Source organism: Penaeus vannamei, chromosome 8 (assembly GCF_042767895.1).
Source record: "Penaeus vannamei isolate JL-2024 chromosome 8, ASM4276789v1, whole genome shotgun sequence".
NCBI classification, from domain to species: Eukaryota; Metazoa; Arthropoda; class Malacostraca; order Decapoda; family Penaeidae; genus Penaeus; species Penaeus vannamei.
In genome coordinates this window covers 33,176,183-33,196,182 of record NC_091556.1, presented here as the reverse complement: position 1 = coordinate 33,196,182, position 20,000 = coordinate 33,176,183, and the positions used below count along the sequence as shown (strand labels likewise).

The 20,000-nt window shown below is 47.6% G+C and overlaps 1 protein-coding gene across 4 annotated transcripts in view; it reads right to left on the bottom strand.

The window, feature by feature from the left end:
- Nucleotides 1-20,000, bottom strand: part of LOC113813921 (ras association domain-containing protein 10) — a 323,202-nt gene that overhangs the window by 208,288 nt on the left and 94,914 nt on the right. For 3 of the 4 annotated variants that reach the window (XM_070124560.1, XM_070124557.1, XM_070124558.1), the window contains one exon: nt 4,093-4,249. The exons of the other annotated variant lie outside the window; for it this stretch is intronic. The gene's annotated coding sequence lies outside the window, so the exon portion shown is untranslated. The remainder of the gene's footprint in view (nt 1-4,092; nt 4,250-20,000) is intronic. 4 annotated transcript variants of the gene reach the window in all.

Below are 20,000 nucleotides of genomic sequence, written 5' to 3'. Positions count from 1 at the left end.
TGTTTCTCCGGTCCTAGCTAGGCGTTGTCACTTGGGAGGGTGATTATATGCAAAAGAATGGGTGCACACAAAATTCAGACACACGCAAACACAAAGATATTAAGCTTCTCTCTCTTTTTGTCTGTCTGTCTCTCTCTTTCACTCACCCACTCAATCTCTCTCTCTCTCTTTCTATTTTCTTTCTTTCTTTCTCTCTCTCTCTCGCACGCACACACCCACACATGAACATAAACACACACACACACACACACTCTCCCCTCACACACATCACACACACCAACTTTTATACAGCTTACACTCAGCCATAAAACACGCGCTTTTATGCATACATAAATAAAGGGATTCGAGGGAGTCTCCGCCGGCGCCGCCCCTACATGGCGCGGGCGGCCGGGCGGGATGCGGGCGGGACCGGTCACGTGACGGAGGGAAATCGAGGGATTCAGGTCACCCAGTTTCCATGCATAGCAAAATATGCAACTTCATTCCACAAAAAGGAAGGGGAAGGACATGAAAGGAGAGAAGAGAGGGTAAGGGAGGGAGGGAGAAGGAGATGAGGGATGGTTGACGGAAAGAGAAAGGGAGGGATAGGGATAGGAAGAGGGAGAGGAAGAGAGAGAGCGAGAGGAGGGAGGAAGGGCAGAGTGAGGAGAGAGAGAGAGAGAGAGAGAGAGAGAGAGAGAGAGAGAGAGAGAGAGAGAGAGGTGAGAGAGAGAGCAGAGAAGTGCAGGATTTGACAGAACAGAAAGTAGAGATTTAAGAGCAAGTTGCCTCGAAGATCAGGGTGCCCCCTCCCCCCCTCCCCCACATGCCTGTTTCTCTCATCCGCCATGGACAAAACTTTCGCGGAATGACTATCTTAAAAAACGCTTTGACAACATCTAAGGTCACCGGCGGACACATCCACAGGCTTCCAACATTTCTTTTCCCTCTGACCCCGTCCGTTTTTTCTTCTTTTCATTTTTTTTCTAATCTTTCTCATGACCTCGCCTCGGAAATCACAAGTTCGACAACCCTGACAATTTTATTCCCGTGTTCCATCTCCCTCGCGAAGGCAGGAAGGGGGAGAGGAAGAGAGGATAACTATTTGACTAAATTGGGGGACCGATTAGACTCTTGCGCATTTGACTTCACTGCCAGGATCAGGCGAGTGACGGACTGACGGGTCGATTCCCTGACTTGATTGGCACTCCGCGGTGACTCACTCCGCGTAGGCCGGCTTTCACTCCGCGCCAGTCAGTCGTCCCTCGCGTCTTATCTGATCTCGCCTCCAATCTCCGCTGGATGGATCCTCCGCTCGTCGCCCTCACAATTCGCCCGCCGTCACCTCCTCATTTTCCGCCTAATGAATAAATTACACGTCGCCCGTAATCATTCGCATCCGCACCGATAAGAACGGAGAGCGATAACCTCGTGACACCCGCTCCCCTTGCCGTCTCGCGCAGCCTCCTCCTCCTTCATCCTTCCCTCGACCTTCCTCTGCGTCCTACGTCGAAACGCATCCTTCGAGGCATCTCTGCGCCAAAGCTCCCTCCGCAGCAACCCACCCCCTCCCTCTATCCCGCCTTCACAGTCCCCCTCCCCCCCTCTTTCCCGCCCGCACAGCCCCCGCGCGCACAGCAGCCCCGGCGCAGTACAGCGCCCCTCGTAACGTAATACTGTAATGATGTCAGCTGCAGTTCGACCCCAGCGCACGAGGAATGTGACTCGACCACAAATGCGAAACCACAGACTCCACCGGCCAGGCAGCTCTTACCCACAACCCTCGTCGTGGGCGTGTTCGAGTACGACTTCGAGCGCGAGTCTATGTGTGTGCGTGTGTGTGCGCGTACGAGTGAATACGCATACGTACATATGCTTATATAATTCTGAGCGCGATATGATAAGTTGCCTGATACAGGGATGTCCCTTATGCAGATTGGGTGTGTCTCCAAGTGGATTATCTGTTTGCAATTTCACGGTGGGTAAAATATATATCGATTTGAACGCATTTACTGTCATTTCAACGCTTACATCGCGTACGTAGGATTAAAATATTATACGCCATAATCATACGTTTTAAAGTCGATGCTCAATTATAATCTTTTACGTTACAATCGATATCAAATTATAGGCTTTTGAGTTACGCTTACTGACCTCACCCGTCCCCCCGCCCCTGAAATGACGCTAATAAAACCAAAATTGATAAATGTCCTATCGGTTTAATGAGCATAATTACGTATTTCCATCCATAGGATCGGGCAAAAATAACTGTTATTCCTTGTCCCAATAACGAAGAAAGAGAAAGAGAGAGAAAGAGAAAGAGAGAGAGAGGAGAGAGAGAGAGAGAGAGAGAGAAGAAGACATATAGAAAGAAAGGGAAGGGGGTGAGAGGGAGAGAAGAGGAAGCGGGAAGAAGATATGGAGAGAAGGAAGGAAGAGGAGGAAGGAGAGAGAGAGAGAGAGAGAGAGAGAGAGAGAGAGAGAGAGAGAGAGAGAGAGAGAGAGAGAGAGAGAGAGAGAGAGAGAGAGAGAGAGAGAGAGAGAGAGAGACCATATGTCGAATCCCGGAAAGACAGTCAATATTTTTTTTATCGACAGTGTTTACCTACGGAGGTGTACTAATCCACACAACAGGCTAAAATACGGCTTACGGTCAGGTTAAAATGCCGCAGCTGTCAATCATGCTTACGGTTCAAGAACTGGACATAATTCCCCTTTTCCCGCCTTTTTCCCGTTTTCTTTTTTTTTACCTTGAGGGGAGACCATAGCGTTTATTGACTGACCTTTTGTATTGTTTCAAGCGTTCCGGACTATGAGCTATGTTCGGCCTGGACGCTGTGTGGTTTTTGGTTTTACAATCTGAACTTTATTTTCTTGTATGGTGTTTATTGTTCGGATTGGGTTGTGGCGACTCGAAGGCAAAAGAGGGGGATGCCCTTTTATTGTTTAATTTATGGATCGTTTTCTCTATTTTAAGGACGCGGAGGGTTTATTGCCCTGTAATGATGGTGCTTGCTTCATTAAAAAGTATTTTTGAGCACCAGTATGAAAAGAATCTTTTATACCAAAATATCTATACAACTTTTACGTGTTTATTTCTCAATACAGTAGAAATGGACGTTAGTCACAGTGAAATTCAGACGAACACACAAACGCATATATCTATATTACAAAACTTCATCTGTGAAATTCGGTATTTGTCATAAGAGAAAAAAAAATTACCAATAATGAAATAACGTTAAAAGAAAATATCAAAAAATAATTTAAACCAAACATTTCTTCTTTTACAGACCTAACGAACACAGAAATCACAGGCGCAAATAAAAAGACAAAAAAAAAAGAAAAAAAGTTAAAACCAGCGTCTTGAGACAGACCAAGAACATCTTAAATGGTTCCGGCGCGGCAACTTGACACCCAATACACTCCGGACACGAGGGATAAAACACTCGCGCTTTTACAACAACACTCTTACCTCGCTGTCCACCCCAATTTCCGTTTATTCCGGTGTAATACAACGAAAAGGAAGCTCTTTAGGGCGGTCTCTCGAAGGGAAATAGGAAGGTTTTTCGACCATCATCGTGATTTGCCTTATAATGACACAGTAACTTTTTTGCTTCTTCTTTTTCTTCTGCCTTTTTTCTTCTTCTTTCTTTCTTTCTTTCTTTTTGAGACTATTTTTGCAGAAAAAAGGAGCCCGAAATATTCTGATCTACATTATAAAAGGGAAAGGGCCTTTATAGCGTAAGATAAGCCTAAATTCGATCCTAAACGCTGTTGAATATCTAGCTTTATCAAACTACAGAGGAGAGAAAGAGAGAAAGAGGGAGAGAGAGATAGAGATAGAGATAGACAGATAGAGATAGAGATAGAGATAGATAGATAGAGATAGAGATAGATAGAGAGAGAGAGAGAGGAGAAGAGCAGAGAAGAGAAAGGAGAGAAAAGAGACAGAAAAAAGAGAAGCGGAACGAAAGAGAAAGCAGAATAGAAAGAAGAAAAAAAACGAACAGCACCCCCTCCTTCACCCCCCTCCCCCTCCCGCCACCAAAACCGACGAAAGTGAAGCGCGTTCGGCGAGCGTCCTGCGGAGAGCGTGACCGCCGGCCGAAGTACCTGACGGGCAAGCAGGCAGCGGAGACGTAGCAGCTGGACCGCAACTCTGCTTATGCCACCGCAATTTGCCTTTCAGCGGCTGTCACCTTCTCCGTCCGTAACCACGGCAACCGCATCGCCCGGGGCTGTCCGTGCCGGTTGTACTTTCGTTGTTTACCTGAAAGAGAAGACAATAATAAACAATGAACAAAATAGAACGAAAAAAACAATAATATGTAACTGCATGATTAAGATTTTTTAATCAATAAATACTAATAAGAAATAAAAAATAGCATAGTTTTAATGTGTGTGCGTGTGCGTGTGCGTGTGCGTGTGTGTGTGTGTGTGTGTGTGTGTGTGTGTGTGTGTGTGTGTGTGTGTGTGTGTGTGTGTGTATGTGTGTGTGTGTGTGTGTGTGTATGCGCGCGCGTGTGTGTATGCATGGCCTATTTGTGTTCATGCGTGGCGGGTGCAATTGCGTGTATGTGCGCGTGCGTGTCAGCTTCTGTCAGCATCGGCTATCAATCCCGACAGCAAACGTCCCCGGCTGCCTGACGCCGCCCTCTCAACCCACCATAAACATCCAGACCTAAAACGCGACCAGATGCACAGAAGGAAAACAGCGACGCCTCAGTCCAAGATCCAAACCCCTTTTGATACGTTACTCCGCATCAACATAAAACACATCGCCACAACTGTTATTCCCTTTAATATACTCATCATCACGCTACTGTTTCTTGAATGAACATGCGAATTTCATTTAAATCCCTGTAATGATCATTAGTTATCGTCATCACCAAACCACTGGATTACCATCATTACATTGTTCTGCTCATCAACTCTAAATTCATCTCGGGCCTGACAGCATCAACCTTATTATCATAACCATTCGCAGTATTAATGGCGATAAAATTAACCAGATTGAGTAAGCCACGGAGAGAATGTTAGCGAGGCATGAGTAAAGAGAGAAGAGAATGAGTAGATTATATTTCATTTCGAAGCCGATTGTTCAAATTTATGTTTCTCTATTTAGGATATACTGTTGAGGCGTTAACAGCGTGGCTTGCATTATGATACTGAATCTCGGCAAAAAACACAGGTGGGAAAACACGAAAAAACAAATAAATAGGAGGCAATAAACTCGAAGCAAACAACAGTAATTATCTCAATGCGCAGAACAACGAAAAGAGAAGAGACGCCGCCGTTTACATTCCTGTCTCTCCTCTCTCTCAATAATTTATCTTTTCTTTCTTTCTTCCTCCCTCCATACCTCTCTCCTATCCTCCCTTCCTTCTTCTCTTTCTCTCTCCCTCTCCCCCTCCCGCCCTCCCTTCATCCTTCCTCCCTCCATCCGCTCCCTTCCTTTTTCTCTTTCTTTTTTCCCCTTTCCCCTCATCTCCCCCTTCCTCCTTCCTCTTCCTCCTCCCTCCCTCTTCTTCACTTCTACCTCTCTCCCTACCCCATCGCTCACTCCTCTCCCCTTCTTCCTTCTCCGTTCCCTCACCACTCCCCAGTCTCTCCCTCTCAGCAGCTGTCTGACTACTCTAGCTCCGGCACCCCGCCCACCTCTGTCCCAGCCACGCCCTCGGCCACCCACCTCTCCACCCGGACCACACACTGCACACCCTATCCTCATCCTCGCTCTTGTTATGTCTTTATCCTCTTCGTCCTCTGCACGCGCGCCCGTCATCACATTGGGTACATACGGCGCCACTGTCATCATGCTACGGTCTATGAGCGTACACTCGTATCAGGTTTGGTCGTGACTGTGACATTTACTTCATGTCACCATCGCCTGATTCATCCTCTCATGTCATCACCACTTGATTCATATTCATATCATCATTTGATTCATATTCATATCATCACTTGATTCATTCCTCATACCACCATCTCTTGATTCATTCCTCATACCACTATCTCTTGACTCATCTTCATACCATCATCTCCTGACCCATCTTCATACCACCGTCTCCTGACTCATCTTCATACCACCGTCTCCTGACTCATCTTCATACCATCACTACTTGATTCATCCTCATACCATCACTTGACTCATACCCAACTTCACTCACCCTGATCCCACCATCCCTTGACTCACTCTCATATCACCATCCCTTGACTCGCCCTCATACCACCATCCTCTGACTCACCCTCATACCATCACCACATGACTCGCCCTCATACCATCACCACTTGACTTACCCTCATACCAGCTTTGACTCACCCTCATACCACCATCCCTTGATTCACCCTCATACCAACATCACTCATCCTCATGCCACTGCATTTTTTTTACTCTACATACGCCCTTCTCGCACGCACCCCTCCTCGCACGACCCGACCCGCTCTCGAACGACGCTCTGGGACCTCTCTCCTGGCCCGCGAGAGGACAGGTGGTGTGAGTGAGACACATGGTCCTGACACAAGCTCCGTAATTAGCCTTGATGCCACACACAAGGTCAGGGCCACCTCTGCCTCTCTTCCTCCTCTCCCTCTCTCTTTCTTTCCTTGTCTCTCTTCCTTATCTTTTCTCCCTCTCCTCTCCTCTGTTTCTTTCTTTGTCTCTCTTCCTTCTCTTCTCTCCCTCTCCTCTCCTCTGTTTCTTTCCTTCTCTTCTCTCCCTCTCCTCTCCTCTTTTTCTTTCCTTCTGCCTCTCTTCCTCCTCTCCCTCTACTCTTATTTCTTTCTTCCTTTCTCTATCTGTCTGTTTCTGTTACTGCGTCTTTGTCTGTCTGTGAGTCTGTTTATCCCTCTTTCTTTCCCTCTTCCCTGTCCCTTTATTACAATTTTTTTAACTTAATTTCCTTTACCCTCTGTCCCAATCCTTCTTTCTCTTTTTCCTCTCTCTTCGTCCCCTTCCCCCGGTTTCCCCCTCTTCCCTCCTTTTCCGTTCCTTTTGCCATTCCCCCTCCCCTCCCCTTCTCCTATCCTTTCTTCCACTCTCTCCTTCCCTTCGCTCTCCCCTATTCCTTCTCTCCCCCAGCTCCACCTCCCCTTTGTCCTCCCTTCCTCCTCTCGTATCCTCGCCCACCCCCTTTCTCCTCTCCCCCATCCGCCTGTCCCCTCCCCTCCCCTCCTCCGTCCCTTCACCCCCTACAGCACCGCCACCGAGAAGGACCACACACTGGCACCAGCCACCCACCTCTCCTCTATCCGCGTAACTTAAGGAGACCAGCCATTCGCCCTCAAAATATTTCACTTTCACTGCCATTACCTGTTGCCATAGCTGTAGGGATCGCGGACATTTGCCATTAATGCAACCAAGTACCGTCATCAAGTGCGTAGTATCCGCTCTGCAATTAGTGCAAAGGTGGGATTCCTTTCGACCGACCGCGGCAGCCGAGCCCTTCCTCACTTCCTTCTTCATGGTTCCTTGTTTTTCTCTTCTACAACTACGCTCTGCAGCGGCGTAGCTTTGTCATTCTAGGGACAAACCCTGTCATTCTCCTAAATAACAATTATATACATTCTAAAGTATAATGAATAAAAAGAATAAGAGGAAAGAAGAAAGGGATCTCTCGCCCACCTGCTTATTCCACCCACGTCCCTCCCATCTCCGCAACCCGACACATGAAACAACTCTTTCGCTGCTTCCACCTCCCTCTCTCGCCCACACCTGCCGCGAGCCAAGGACCGCTGGCGCTACCAAGCCTATGTTACATCAAAGGACAACGTTACCATAGCAACAAACATCCCTACGTTCTCACTAGGCTGTACCTCCGCCTCCTTTCCCTATTAGAAATTCAAACATCTCCATCACGACCTGTCAAGAAATAAAACCAGAATAAATAAAATATGACCAAAAGAAGAAGAAAAAAACATTGGATAAAAAAACAGAAACACGCCGTCGGTGCCTCGCAGCCATCGAATTCCAGCGCATTTCCACATTCCATCCGCCGCCCTCCGCATTCTGCCACACTTGACGCCCGCCCTCCCCCTCCCCGCCCCTTCCTCTCCTCCTCTCCTCCCTCCCGTCAATTCTTCCCCTTCACCTCTTCTCCTCCTCTCCCCCCGCCGCGTCGTTACAGCCTCCCTCCTCCCTCCTCCCCATGTCCGAGGGCTGCAGGAGGGATAATAAGGACAATAATCAATGGGAGGCGGCGGCCTGATGAATGGGGAATGGGCTGTAGTACGCCATCCCTCCGCGGGGTCAGAAAGGGGGGTTGGGGGCAAAGCAGGGGGGAGGGGGAGACTGGGGGAAGGGGAAGGTACGAAAGAAGGAAGGAAGACAGAGATAGATGAATACAGAGATGGCTGAATGTGCAGACATCGAAAGAAAGTAAATAAAGACTGGTATAAACAGAAGCACGTGTTTGGAGAGAGACAAACATATGCACGAAAAAAAAAATCAAGATACAATAATAAATCTGACAGATAAAGAACGATCAAATTTATCTAACATATGAATAAACTAAGTACAAACAAACAAAAAATTTACGCAAGTGATCAACAAACAACACCAAAAGGAAAGTAAAAAAAAGAAAGAAACGAAGATAGCAGACGGGGAGAAGGGACGATACCAAACCCAAAATAAGAGTCTAATGAACGACTCACACACACGCAACTCCCCGGATCACACAGAGTCACTTGCAATAAATACCAAGGCATAGATCACACGCCGTTATCAGCTGTGCATCTGGCGCGGTCGGAGCGAGTGACGTAAAACACGATTCGAGGGAGTGAGAGATAAGGGCGCCAGAAGGAGCAAAGAAAGGGCGAGATGGGGGTTCATTTGGAGGAGGAGGATAACAGCTGGATATATTTTTTACACGCACACATACATGATATTACAGATATATACATACATACACACACACACACACACACACACACACACACACACACACACACATATATATATATATATATATATATATATATATATATATATATATATACACATAATCAAATACACGCAGTATGTATGTATGTAGCTGTGTGTCTTTCTCTTCATTTCTCATCAAAGGCCGAAGCAAAAGTGTATAAAGGGAATTGGAACAACGGAGACTGAACTATAAGGATAAAGAGACCACGTGGAGGGGCTGGAAGGGTGGAGGAGGTGGTAGAGGTGGAGGTGTAGAAATGGTGGAGGAGGTGGAAGAAGTGGAGGTGTGGAGGGATATAAAAAGATAGTGTGGAGGGGGTGGATGAGGTGGAAGAAGTTGTGTGGAGGGGTAGAGAAGGTGGCGGGGGTGGATGTGGTAGAGGAACAGTGAGAAGGAGTGGAGGGGTGGATGTGGTAGAGGAGGAGTGGAAGAGGTGGAGGGGTGCATGTGGTAGAGGAGGTGGAAGAGGGCGGAGGGAGTGGATAGTGGAAGAGAGGAGGTGACAGAGGTGGAGTGGGTGGATGTGGTAGAGGAGGTGGAAGAAGTGGCCCTCCACCAGGGGTTAGAGAGAGCAGAGGGGCGGAGGGACAGAATGGGTGGTGTGTTGAGGGCGGCAGGATAATATATAGTGGCGCGAGGCCTCGCCACCCAGCGCGGAACACGATAAAAAAAGACACAGGAAAAAAGAAGAAGAAAAAAGAACAAGAAACGAGAAATCTCTAGCCGCCCCAGCCACCTCCTCCGCCGCCTCTTTCCCGGGGACGAGAGGACGCGCGGCAGAGAGAGGGAGAGAAGAGCACGGAATTACAGGACTTTGGACCGTATTTCCTTCAGAGTCGGCCCTCGAAAAAGCAAGAATAACTTCAGCAAATCTAACATGGAACAAAAAAGAACACTAAGGAAATATTTAGATACACTTTGTGTTCGTATATGTAGTGCATATAGTAGTGGTATACAAACGTACATGTATATATGCATGTGTGTGTGTTTTTTACTTCTAAGTATATAAATAGATATGTCCATGTATGTTTATATATGTATATATATACGCAGACGCATACACACACACACACACACACACACACACACACACACACACACACACACACACACACACACACACGCGCACACGCACACGCACACGCATACGCACACACATACAAACACACACACACACACACAAACAAACACACACACACACACACACACACATATATATATATATATATATATATATATATATATATATATATATATGTGTGTGTGTGTGTGTGTGTGTGTGTGTGTGTGTGTGTGTATACATATATGCACATACATGTACATATCTATTTATATACTTAGAAATAAAACCCCACTAAGCTAAGAAACCTATACACAGCGGAACGTCCCCGAAGAGAGGCTTTGAGCAAAGTCTACTCCTCACAAATAATAGCCCTGGAGACGCGAAGGGAAGACTATACAAAAAAAAAAAAAAAAAAAAAAAAAAAAAAAAAAAAAATAATGTTCGTCAACCACCTAACCAAAGAGCTGAAAAATATATTAAAAAATAGTAAGAAAAGAATAAGAAAAGAAATTAGAAATGAAAAAAAAGGAATGGGAAGCTAGCGAACCTCTTTCGGTCTGCCTAATGAAGTAATTAAAATACCAAATCACCCTACGAGCTGTATCTATAATTATGAGTGTTCATGATGGCATTTCAGATTATGGTGGCCGTTACAAATAATAATAAATTAATAAATACATTTATCGCTCTATCTGCTTTAACATTAACTCTCTCTTTCTCTATATATATATCTACTTTAACTCTTTCTAGGTCTCTCTCTCCTCCTTGCCCCTGTCTCTTTCCCTCTCCCTTCCTCTTATCTATCTGTGTGCCAATTCATCTTCTCATTAATTCTTGTTCTTTTCCCGAGATCTCTCTCTGCCATTACCCAACCCCCCCACTCTCTCTCTCTCTCTCTCTCTGCACCCCCACTCTACACACATTCCCACTCCCCATCCCTTCCTCTCCTCTTCTCTTCCTTTATCTATCATTCCCACTCGTCCCTCTCAGTCAGGTTGATAGTATACCGTCCCCTCCCCTCCCCCTCCCTCTGGGTGTGGCTGTCATCACTCTCCTATTCTTCTTATCGCACCCCAGGCTCCTCTCCTGTCTAAGCCATGACCCTTCCCGGCCTACCTGCCCCCCATCCTGCTTGCAGCCTTTTCAACCTTGCAACAGTCGCCCTACTTCCCGCCCTTCTGCCACTAACACTTGCATATTTTTTCTTCATTTTCATTGACAACACAATGCCTATATTTCGATCATCATTCCTGGTCCGGCGAAACCACTTGTTAATTGAATTATCCCTCATGAGTTTATCGGCGATGTCATTGCAACATCATGTTACTCTGCGGCGACACTGCAACGTCCCACGGCCGTTATAAAAGACAGGATCGCATCCCTTACCTCAAGCAACCACCAACTTTAACTCTCACTCCCAAAGACACGGAAAGACTGAGAATGGCTAAACGATAGTCATCAAATAAGCTAAAACATTGATCATCACATACACAAAGAGACACATAACCTTCACACTACACACACACACACACACACGCACACGCACACACACACACACGCACGCACAAGATAAGCTCCACCACCTCCTACCACTTGACATCCTCGACGGCCATCTGCTCCCGCTTCTTGCCCTCCTCCTTCCTCGCACCGCAACAACCCAGGAGCCTGTTATACCTCCTGATGGACGACAATTAACAACCCTTTTCGACCGAGGGAGCTGCTGACGGGCAACTCGCCCGCCCGCAGCAGTGACTCCTCCTCGCCGTCGCCTGCTGCCGTGGCCCCTGCTGCTCTGCTCCCCGCTTGCCTACTTCTGCTGTTGCTATTGTCTGCCGGGAGTCTGTCTCCGAGGACGCATCCTTGCGATTTGGTTCTTTGCTTGCTTGGATCCTCGCAACTGCGCCTGCTTGAAAGCAGCCTCACTCGCTTGCGCCAATACATGTGCTTGTTGCTTGTTGGTTTGCTTGTTTTCTTGGCTGGTCGACTTCTTGCTTGCGTTTCCACTCGACTTGCATCCCGACTGCTTGCTTGTTTGCACGTTTTCCTGCCGCCCTCTACATTATCCTCAAACGCAAACACGATCCCGGAACTGAACTGCCTGTAGATCTCGAACCGAACACCCCGATGCATAAAGGACACAAGCAAGGATATAAAAGATGTGTACATATCCTTCAGCTGAACAACCGGAGACAAAATCCGAACATCTAAATTAGCTTTTTTGCACCAGCCGAGAGATGAGAAAGTAATAAAACGGTGTAGACTGTGATACACCCTGAGTAAAACCGGCCAACAGCTGGGTAGTCAAGGGCGGGTGAGCTTTGATCGATGAGTGAGTGCCGGCCAGCAGTTGAGTACTCATGAGTGAGGGCGAGCAGCTGCCGGCAGGTGCTCCTGATCCCATCGGCGCAGTAGCCACTCCTTGCTGCATGAGTGTCTCATGACGTCTCATTGCCCCTACTCTCAGAGGAGTCCTCGGCACAGCAAGCACGAACGACTTCGCAGAGAGAGAGAGAGAGAGGAGGAGGAAGGAAAGGAAGGAGAGAGAAGGAAGAAGGAAAAGGAAGAAAGGGAAGGAAAGAAAGAGAGGAGAGAGAGAGAAGAGAGAGAGCGGGAGAGAGAGAGAGAGAGAGAGAGAGAGAGAGAGCGGAGAGAGAGGGAGAGAGAGAGAGAGGGAGGGAGAGAGAGAGAGAGAGAGAGAGAGAGAGAGAGAGAGAGAGAGAGAGAGAGAGAGAGAGAGACATGGACGCTGCATTATCCACACGTTAAAACTGAAAGCAAAATTACCGGGACGGGACATGTTTATATTGCGTTTACTGAGCGGCGCCTCCAGCCCGGCTTAACAAGGCCACGCCGGGGCTGAGGTTGCGCCATTATAACCTCTGAGGTCGTGAAATCAATAAATTGCTCGCAAGGCCGTAACTTTTAGATTGTTTATGAGTTGAATATCGTTTATGGTGACAGCCAGACGCGTCTCGAGACCTCAACATTCAACATTCATTTGGCGACGCTCTGCTTAGGCCGCGACGAACCCTAGATTTTTTTTTAACGAAAACCGTTCTTCGTGAATTTAAAAGCTATTTTTCTCACAATAAACGGGAAAACCTGATGGACTTTAACGACTTCTCAAGTTGCAGGGAGAATGGGGGAGGAAGAGAGGAAGGTAGGGTGGGGGAGAGGGAGAGGGAGATAGAGGGAGGGAAGGAGGGAAGGAGGGAGGGAGGGAGGGGGAGAGAGAGAGAGAGAGAGAAATTTCCCCATCTCTCCCTGACCAAACGACATGATGGGCCTGAAGTAAACGCGAAAATAATGCAGCCAGGCTTGTGAAACTCCTCGCCATTGAGAACCAGTTACATCCCGGGGCCCGCTGAGAGACAGCCAAGTCCCGCCGACGATGCGTACTCTGCGGGAAAGCTTTCTCGTCCTGTTGAGAGAGAGAGAGACTGAGAGTACTTGCTGGTGCCGTTACACGCGTCAAATGCCTACGAAGAATATCTATTTCCTTAAAATCCCGGACGAAAAACACGGTATCTATTTTCGTGCGATCGTCTGAATGCGTGGATTACTCTTACGGATTTCCGGAGGTGAAATTTAGCAGTTAAGTATACATATCTACGCCGCGGACCTTGGCGTAGCAGCGACCGATAACCATACTCGCGGAGGGTAAACACACACTATCGAGCGGGCGAGACAGCGGGGAGGCGTAAATGACAGGACCGCGCAAACGGAAACGGTCACTGCAATCGGTCGGGGACGATCTGCAGCGGAGGGAGTGCAGGCATTCCGCGTTTCGCTTTTAAAAACAAAGGCCACGAGAGATCATCGACCAAAGAGATCACATTCGGCGAATTCCTGTATCGTCATTGGGTACGAACGCGCAAGGGGCCGAGAAGCGCTTGTCGGACGCGGAGACCATTTGCCAGCGACGGTCTGCCCCGCGCTGCGACTCGCAGTTCCGTTACGACTGCCTCGGCCGCGTGACAACTTGGGTGTCCGAGGCGGCGGTCCTCAACAGGCGGATCTCCCGCCCATGCGAGGACCGTCCCACGGGACCTTTGCTCCGAGAGGCTCCGAGGAGCGCCATCCATCACCGCTGACGACGGCGTTCGTCATCACTTATCACCTGCGACGAGGCCGACATATTAACTCTCGATTAATAACGCATTTCCTTCTCAAGGCGCACCTGCGATCCCGCGCCTCCTTCGGCCCCGCAGGCGGCGTTGAGAGGGGGGAGGAGGGTTGGGCGGAATAGGGGGTTGAAAGTCCCCGCGCCAAGGTCAGATCACAGGTGCGGGGCGTGAAGGCGTCTGACGCCCGAAGTGACGCCCAGGTAAGGCCGGGCGCACAGCTGGGCTAACAGAGTGGCGCCGAGCAACATGATTAGTCATTGCAGCTCCCCGGAGGGCGGCGAGCACCTCAGGGGCCGAGCGCTCCTTCGACGCGTCGGCCCTTCCTCCTTCCTCGCTCTCGCTCCTCCGACTCGTGGCTGCTGGGGAAGGCCCTGGGTACGCCGTGGGTACGTCTAGATAACAGGGGGCGCGCTGTTCTAGCTAGCTACTGGAGCGCAACTTAGGTAGCAGGGAAGCGGCGAACAGGGCCCGCAGGGGAGGTCGTTAGGGATGTTGCGGCGGAGGGAACAAGCGCCGGAACGAGGATTAAAGCCAGCTAAGCCTTGGGTACGTCTCGCGAGTGCGGCGCTCCGGCAGGAGGCGCTGCGGCCTGAGTGACAGACGGAGACAGCGCCAGTGTTACGGGCCGCGGGGAGTCGCGTCGATCTGCGCGCTGCCAGTGGGAATTCGCATAAGCTTTTTCTGCACCGCGAGGCGAACCTTTCTGCGGCCGTCGTAACGCCCCCCCCCCCCCCCACCTCAAACATGCCAGGCAGACCCGGGCTACATCCCTGGTACACGCCCGGCCGGACGTGCTCGCCGCACTCCGATCGCTGAAGTATTGGATAAATATTATACTAGTGTGCGTGGAGGTGATGGGGGGATGATTGCATAAACATCTGCATAAGGCACCACGAAGGCGGGCCTGTCAGAGAACGAATTCGTTAATGCTCACCGCATACATATATACATGCAGAAATTGAGAGAGGGGGGAAGGGTGTTAGAAAGGGAGAGGGAGGGTAGGAGGGAGAGGGAGAGGCAGTGGGGAGAGGAGGGGGCAGAAAGGGCTAGAGGGAGGGAGGGAGGGAGAGAGGGAGAGAGAAGGAGAGAGGGAGGAAGAGGGAGAGAGAGAGGAGAGAGGGAGAGAGGAAGAGAGGGAGAGAGGAAGAGAGGAAGAGAGGAAGAGAGAAGAGAGAGAGAGGAAGAGAGAGAGAGAGATAGAGAGGTGAGATAGAGAGAGAGATAGAGAGGTGAGATCGAGAGATTAGATAGAGAGATGAGATAGAGAGAGAGAGATGAGATAGAGAGAGAGAGAGAGATGAGATAGAGAGAGAGAGAGATGAGATAGAGAGAGAGAGAGATGAGATAGAGAGAGAGAGAGATGAGATAGAGAGAGAGAGAGATGAGATAGAGAGAGAGAGAGGAGAGAGAGAGAGAGAGACGGAGGAGAGAGAGAAGAGAGAGAGAAGAGAGAGAAAAGAAAGAAGACAGAGAGAAGAGAGTAGAGAAGAGGGAGGAGAGGTAGAGAGTGAGAGTGAGACGAGAGAGAAAGGGGAGAGAAGGGAGAGAGAGAGAGAGAGAGAGAGAGAGAGAGAGAGAGAGAGAGAGAGAGAGAGAGATAGCGAAGGCGAAAAAGAGAGAGATTAACAAACAGAGATAGATATACGAAGAAAAATCAAACACCAAACAGCAAGCAGGCGAAGGATAAAGTAACTTATCCAAGACTTATTCAAATCTGTATTGAGTGACATTAATATGCACAAAGTAAACATGCTCTGACACGAAGTTGCCACCGAATCCGACCCTAAAAAGTTAAAGAAATGACACTTTTCCATTTTCAAATATAAAAGCTCAATATTCTATTCAGTAGCGAATCAATCCACATCTTGGGCCTCTTCGTTACTGCTCTTGCTTCTTTGACTATCTTACAACTACGTTTATGTTTATATCAAAATCAATACCAATGTATATATATATATATATATATATATATATATATATATATATATATATATATATATATATATATATATACACACACACACACTCACTCGCTCACTAACTCTCTCTCTCTCTCTCCCTCTCTCTCAGACACACGTTTATACACATTGGGAAGTGTAATATCTATATATAAAATGTAATTATGTAATATGTATCAACACACACACACACACACACACACACACACACACACACACACACACACACACACACACACACATATATATATATATATATATATATATATATATTTATATATATATACAGCCTATACTATATATATTTGTCCTGCATCTTAAACAGAGACGCAAACCCATCAAGACGACGAGGGAACTTGTAAGAGCGATGACACACACACACACGTATCCACCGACAAGCCTCGACGCCGCGCCAGCCTCGCAACCCTTCCTTCCCCTCCGCCGCTCGGCCCTCCTCGCCCCGAAACCCCGAGGTCAAAATCCATTAAACGGTCAGCTCCTAATTTCGTAGATAAATCAACGAATTCAAAAGCAAAAGGGAGACGAAAGAACAGACAACAAGAAACGCAAAAGCCCTCGTGTCTCAAATCATAAGTACAAAATGATAAAAAGAAACTTGTGTCTCAAAGCATAAGAACAAAATAATAAAAAAAATACATGAGTGATTTATTGCCTACAGTTTTTGGCAAAGGTGTATATACGGGACGAGATGAGTTACCGCCCCGACCACCCGGGGCGAGAGGCGGGCGTAAACCATCAAGATTTCTATTGGGAAGGCGAGGAAAAAAAAGAAAATAAGAAAAAGAAGAAAGAAAAAGAAGGGAAGAAGAAGAAAAAAGAAAAGACGAAGAAGAAAAAGAAAAGACGAAGAGAAAAAAGAAAAGAAGAAGAAGAAAAAGAAAAGAAGAAAAAGAAAAGAAGAAGAAGAAAAAGAAGAAGGAAAAGAAAAAGGAGAAAAGGAAAAGAAAAGAAGAAGAAAAAGAAAAGAAAAGAAAAAAAAACGCGGCACGGACAAAATAAATACGAGCTAAGATTCTAAAACAATAATCTAAGGCGAGGATCTCGTTTTAATTTTAGTTTGAGAGAATAAAAAGAGAAAGAAACAGCAACATGTACGTATAAAGGGATTATCATACCAGTACTAAATATAGCAGCAACGACAGCAATAACATTTTTCAATTGGTAAAAAAATGACAATACTACAAATAACAATAACAAAGACATCAGCAATGCTACGATACTGATAAAGACAATATGTAGTAATAGAAGCAGCAGCAACACCAATAGCAGTAGTAGCAAGTAGTAGTAGTAGAAGTAGTAGAAATTGTGATAATGATGACAATATAGCGATAATATGCATTTGTTAAGAGCATCAACATGAACAGTAATAACCATAGTAATATAAATCATACTACTGTGGATAAGAAAAACAACAACAAAGATAACAAAACAATAAAAAAGACAGCTACAGAGATAACGACAGCGACAACTACAATAACCAATCAAAGAAGATGGCCATTATAATAAAAAAAACTATTCTGGGTTACCTTCGCCGTTCCTCTCTCGCGACTTCTTTTCCTCCCCCTCCCCACCCCTTCCAATACCCCCCCCCGCCCCCCCACCCCTTCCAATACGCCCCCCTCCCCCGTCCCCGCCTCCACCTGCTGCGAGATCCTCTTTGAGATAATTATGTAATGGGAGTGACACTGTGATGGGAGGATGTCTATCAGATCTATTTTTTTCAATGGGAATTATTAGTGGTGTTGCTGTGGCTCGGTGGATGGGGTGATGTCAGAGGGGAAGGGGAAGGAGGAGGTGAAAAGGAGGTGAATAAGGGTTGAAGAGGAGGATGACTGAGAAGAGGGGGAGGGGGAGGAGGAGGACTGAGAGGAGGAGGAGGGAGGGAGGGAGAAGGGAAGAGGAGAAGGGAGAGGAGGGGGAGGGGGAGGGAGGAGTAGGAGAAGGAGGAGGACGGGCGAGGTGGGTGGGAGGGGGAGGAGGAGCAGGAAAAGGAGGAGGAGGAGTAGGGAGAGGAGGAGGAGAAAGAGGAAGGGGAAAGGGAGGAGGTGTAGGACGAGGAAGGGAGAAGAAAAGGGAGAAGGGGAGGGGAAGGGAGAGCGAGAAGGAGAAGGAGACAGAGGAAGACTAGGAGGAGGAGGAGCAGGAAGAACAAGAATAAGAATAAGAAGATGAAATGAGGAGGAGGAGGACTAGGATGAGATGGAAAGAAGAGAAAGATAATGCACGAACGTAGGGAGGATAAATGGAGGCAGTGAGGAAGACGGTGGGAAAAAAGCACCAAGAAGAGGTACAGCAGAATTAGAAAATGAAAAGAACAAAAAATTATCCACAAAATAACGACGAAAATAAGTCATAAAGAATAACAATAACGAAAAGAACAACATAAAAAAACAAGAATAAACAAGCTACGTATACCAGGCAAGGTAGCGCCGATAACGACAGGTAACTTCGAAGCGCCGAAGGGCAACCAAAGGGTAATAATTACAATAGTATAATATATAATAAATCATAACACAAACAGAGTGAACAGTATAATCATAACGTATTTCTCTCTCGATGCAAGTTTTCTGGCGTGTCCCCTGCGGTTGTACGTCAGGGGATCGGATGTCGGTGGTGACACGAAGGAGGGAGGAAGGGAGGGAAGGAGGGAAGAAGAGAAGGGAGGGAGGGAGGGAGGGAGAGAGGTGAGGGAAGAAGAGAAGGGAGGGAGGGAGCGAGGGGAGGAGGAAGCTAGACTAGGGGGAGGGAGGTGAGGGAATTAGGGAGGGAGAAAAGGGGAGGGGAGGGAGGGAAGAAGAGAAGGGAGGAAGGGAGGGGAAGGGAGGCAGGGAAAGACTGGGGGGAGGGAAGGAAGGAGAGAGAGAGGGGAGAGGAGAGAGAAAGGGAGGGAGGAGGGGAGGAGGAAGGTAGACTGGGGGGGGAGAGGGGGAGGGGAAGCGGAGAGGGAGGAAGGGAAGAAGACAGAGACATAAGAGGAGGGGAGAGAGGGAGAGAGGGAGGGACGGATTGAGGAAAGGATAGGAGGAGGTAGATTGTGGGAAAGGAAGAGAGAGAGAAAGAGAGAAATAGCGAAAAGGAAAGATATGAAGAGGAAGATCGAAAAAAAATGAATAGCTACAAACTTCCAAACCAAAATGCCCCACAACAACAACAACAACAACAACAACAAAAAAATACCAGCAACAATAAGTCTAAGATAGACTTCATTTTCTTTTCTTAAACAGAAAAAAAACAAGAGTAATAATGCCTCTCTGCCTTGACCCTCACCCCTGACCCCTGACCCCCACCAGCATCTCAGGTCATCCCGAGACCACCAGATGACGGCCTCCTCGTGCTGGGTCGAAGCTGAGGTCACCTTCGTGGTTTCGGGCGACCGCAGAAGCCATCTCCGCCACCCTCCTCCTCCGGCTCCCGCGCCCCTCCGGTAGACCTGCTGCGCCTCTTCTCCCCCCCCCCATCCCCTTCTTCGCCCCATCCATCGTCGCGAGCTCCGATGGTATTCCGACGTCGAATCCGGTTAAGGAGTTTTGTAGGGTCTAAACACATCGGTGGTTGGAAGAAAAAGCGAAAATGGTTAAGAAGCAATTGAGGGGTCTAAATGGTGGTTGAGAAAAAGCGAAAATGGTAGGTCTAAATGGTGGTTGGAATAAAAGCGAATCCGGTTAAGGAGTATTGTAGGGTCTAAATACATCGGTGGTTGGAAAAAAAACAAAATGCACAAAGAGATGAGGTGTGGCGTGGTATAAGTTTCGTCACTGGATTGTCTAATAAGGGAACAATGAATGTGGGTAGAACACGATCACGTTGTCAAAGGTTTCGCAATGCCTCTGCCTCTTCCGATTCTATCTCTTTTCCCCTTCCCTCCTCCTCCTCGTTTTATCTTTTTCGGCTGGATAATCTTATTTTTCTTTTTTTTCTCCTTTTTCTTTCT